The sequence below is a fragment of the Agrilus planipennis genome, unplaced genomic scaffold (assembly GCF_000699045.2).
Source record: "Agrilus planipennis isolate EAB-ADULT unplaced genomic scaffold, Apla_2.0 scaffold78, whole genome shotgun sequence".
NCBI lineage: Eukaryota > Metazoa > Arthropoda > Insecta > Coleoptera > Buprestidae > Agrilus > Agrilus planipennis.
In genome coordinates, this window is record NW_020438928.1 from 984,898 (window position 1) to 989,754 (window position 4,857).

Sequence of the window (4,857 nt, forward strand, 5' to 3'; positions counted from 1 at the left end):
ATAACCCTTCTAGGTAAACTATAAGTCGATACGAACCGAATCAGCAATCGTGATAACCTTCTCAACGACTGCAGGGTATTCATCCGTAAGTTCAATCCAAAGGTCATTCAAATTTGAATCAACTGATAATATCGATCAAGTTTTCGTACTCCAACGCAGTTATCATTAATGGTTTAACCTGATTTGTGAATGGATTTCACTTAGTGGCTGTCCTGAACTCATTTGGAAAATATATTTTCAAGGATTTTTTCGGGTTCTATAGATGTTCATTTATGGTTTTATTCTCTTTGAGAAATCTATTGTCACTGTCACTCCCTTCCCGGGAATCGAACCCGGTCCATAGTCATCCCTGTTCCTTACATCATGAACTGTGAAAGCGATCGTCCCGCATTCCCTATAAATGAACCTTTAATTTGGTATGTGGTACACGTGCCTACCTGCGACTTGCAATACACACTGTTCCTAAATTGCTATTATATAAACAAAACGTATACTAAAAAGTAGTTACTTCTATGCTCGCGAACGGTCAATAGGTATGGCGGAAAAGAAAAAGGTAGAAGCGTTCGAAATGTGGTGTTACAGGCGATTGATGAGGATACCGTGGATAGAGAAGGTTAGAAATGAAGAAGTATTAGAAAGAGTAGGACACCTTCTCTAGATTAGATTACTGTTCGCAAATAGTTAAGGATGTGGGTTGTTCTAGTTTTAAGGAAATGTAAAGATTAGCTCAGGATAGAAAAGATTGGAGGTGCGTGTCCAACCAGTCTTAAGACTGATGACCTTATGATGATGATACTAGACGCAATTTTTACTTTCAAACGCAAGATGTATGTATATGACCTCTTAAACGACTACTCACGCATCGTCAATCAATCATACATTGGCATTTTACTGTTTATCTTTTAACATTTCAATTTTTACTCGAGGATAATAATTTATTACCATTGCATTACGTTGCCTGACTCACAGACCATCAGATATTGTTGCTGTTGCTGTTGTTGCTGGTGCAATCGACCGAACGGTTTTCAATTTACTGCTAATGAGGAATAGCAAACAAAGAAATTGCATTCGCGCCTCTCGAACGTTCAATGGCGTGTGTTGTTACTGTTGCTGGTTGTATCGAAAGGTTCAGAGGCCACGGGACCCGCCATCAAACAATTTCAACGTTTAATAAACTGTTTACTTGCGTGTAGCCAACTATTAATTGTATCGTAAGTGATTTCTTATATCGCTTCGGAAAATTGATTCGTAACGGTTTCAATTAAATACCTTAATAACCGCAACTTCATAGAGAAAAGCACAAAGACCTTTTCTTCTCCAAATGATGTCGTCAGTCCTAATATTGGTTGGACATTCACCTCCACTCTTTCCTATCCTGAGCTAATCTTCGCATTTCCCTCATCATCATCTCACATCATTAACAATTTGCGAGTAGTAATTTAATCTAGGTCTACCTCCATTCCTCTTAATTCCCGTTTCTGCGTCTAATATGTCTCTGACTAAACCTTCATGTCTGAGAAGGTGTCCTACCAACCTATCTGGCCTGTTTATTATTGACGTCCTCTGCTCTCTTATTCATTCTAATACTTCTTCATTTCTAACTTACTCTATTCAAGGTATCATCATTCGCCTGTAACACCACATTTCGAACGCTTCTAACCTTTTTTTTCCGGCGCGCCCACTCTCCATGTTTCGCATTCGTACAACGCCCCGCTCCAAACATAAACCTTTAACAATCCTTTTCGAATTTCTAAATTAATCGTTGACGAGCATAGAAGTGACTTCTTTTTATTCAAGGCAACTCGACTCTGCTCTGTCCTCTGCTTTATATCCCTCCTACTCCTTCCGACCTGACTTATCTAGATACCTAAAATCAGCAAATTCTTCTAATTTTTCGTTTCCTACCTTTATATTCAATCTTTCCCTACTTTTTCTTCGCTTGCATACCAGTATTTTTGTTTTACTTATCTATTATTATTTACCTGAATGTTTTATTAGAAAATTCCCAACTGTACAACTTTTCATAGACTTGTAGAAAGAGTGGTCGTCATTATTACGATTACGATTACATAACTAGGCCAAATATAAGAGTTACCACTAATAAATGAGCATTCCTCAATTGAAAGACAAATTGATATTAGCCGTCAGCATGATGCATGAAAGCTCACTGCTACAAACCTAGAACTAACGCTTTTTTCACTAGANATTACCAATAACTTTTTAAACCAGTTCTTTACAAAATAGGAAAGATTCGAGGATCTGTGTTTTTGGGTAATTAAAATGAGTAATGACGTCTAAATATTTTTAATTTATGCTTAATTATTTTAAATTCATTTATAGTAGATATAGAAATATAGACGTACCTATTAGTTACCGATATCAATTAATATAACTTAAAAAAAGGTATCAAGTAACAGAAGATATAATAAAGTAATAGTCACCCAAGGTGTTTACCTAACACAGTTTGGAGGAAGAGGGGTCCTGATGAAACGTTTTGGTGCGTTACCAGAAGAACAGGGGGCAAAGAATATATTACGAGACATCATGTTTTTGTTAAAAGCAATAAAAAATAACGACATTTTGGGAACCCGATTATTTTGCGAGACATGACATTTTTAGACAAAAATATTACGAAAACAGAGGGCTAAACGTTACAATTGCGTTACGTAATACTTAAACAGTCCTTAATACATTACTGACTAAAATAAAGTGTTACACAGCTTTTATATTTTAGCATTGAATTGATTTTGAAATAATTATTATCTAACTTCTGTCTATATTTCCGATGAATTATCGATATTAAGAAACAAATAAGAATTTTTTATAGTTAAATATTAATATCGCAAATATCATTTTTAGTCACGACGAGTTAAATAAATTAGACCTTTTAATACATTTGTTTTAAACTAATAAAAAGGAAAATGATTTACATTAAGTTAAAAACTAGTTGATAACCCGTAGATGTTAAATTAGATATATCGTACTATAAATTTGTATAACTAAATGTTGATAACGTAGAAAGTGACAATAGATTAATAGAAGCTAAGTTTAATTTTGAATTTAAAAAAGAAGGTGGCAAATTGAATATCCTAACAAATATGTAAATACAGATTATTTATATTTTGTGGTTAAAGATTACAAGAATGTGCCTACATGTATTACAGACTTCTCAGCATGTGTTTAAAAAGAAAATATTACCTAAATTTCTCTAAATAATGTACCAAAGCAAAAAACCACCGCTGTTACAAATGTGAAACAGTAGAATTCTTGAAAAATAAATGGCGCTATTATATCGAAATTGAAACGTTCAAGAAATCCTCCACTCAAGTTTTCAACTTGTAATGTATTCAGTTATTCTCATAATAAAGTGTTTTGGTATTTTTATTATTGTACCAGCGCGATCAAATGTATGAACGTTTCGTTATGTCCTGTTTTTGAATACAGAAGCAGGAAACATAAGTTAAGATAATCCCGAGAGATAGACGCGGCTAAGAACTCTCGCACGATTATTAATTAACGCTATATAGAGAGACTGACGTCCAAACAAGGAACGAACTAAAGAAGACGTTGCTCTGTTAAGCAACAAACACGCCAAATAACAAGACTGTAAATCATTCCGCATGGAAAAAAATAATGGCGTTACAATAGAGAGGATATGACTTTTTATTTTACTGATTAATCTAATTAAATCTTCATAATGAAATGAAAAAGTGGTGGCATAAACGTTTATTCTGTAGCGGAAACGACCATCTTCAATGGGCGTGGAATTGTTCTTCATTGAACGTGTTAATTACAGAGGTCGGGGCCCCACTTGCTAATATATGTACGAATTCTATTATACTACTGTTCATTCTATTATAATTATACAGCTTCTGTACAATAGAATATGAGCTAACATGGATATGTACTTAATGAATTTAATAATTTGAAGAAGAACCGCATGAATTTTATAAGTATACGGATTCTCTTTTCTATTTACGTAAATATGTAGTAAAAGTAAAATCAAATTGTTCTTTCACAAATTTTTTTATTATACACAGCAATTGTTTCAATTATTCATCTAACGAACATAGCTGTACAATGTGAACAAAATAATTCATCATCATTGTCACACGGTCGTCAGTCCTAAGACTGATTGAGCACGCACCTTCACATTTTCATAGCTTCGCATTTCCCTAAAACTAGAGCATCCCATATCCTTATCTATTTGTGAACAGTAATTTAATAAAGGTCTACTTACACGAAGAAAATGAAAAACGAAAATTTACTTAAATATTAAATCGATATTTACCGCACTAGCCCATTGCTTCGTAAGCGAAAATAATAAAAATTACAATTTGGACCGGAATTTATAAAAACAAAATCCCAGCAGAAATAAATTTACTAGGTATTTTAGTCGATATTAATTGTAATAATTAAGAAACTTGAAATTATTAATAAAATGTATTAATTCTACGGCAAATTCAGTCATTTACAATCGTTTTGCATTGTCATAAAAATTTAGTTTTCTCCATGAAGGAGCTGTGTAGGTAGCTATATAATATATCTAATTAATAGCTAGATCAAGTTCCCTTCTTTTATCATACTGACTGAATTAATTTAGTAAACATACTGTTAGATATATATTCGTCAGAAGATCCGTTCAAATCGCCTATTTGATATTATGACTAGTTATAAATATGGTAAACGTAATTGCCAGTTTCGCGATGGCAATAGCAAGTCATAAAAATTGCTTCTTGCCCTTACAAGTTGCCCCAGCCAACTGCGACTAGTCTGCTCAGCTGCCGAGTTGCATTTGAAAGTTTGAAACGTTACATCGCACATTGTACAAACTAAGTTATTTCCTTGGAAGTTGCC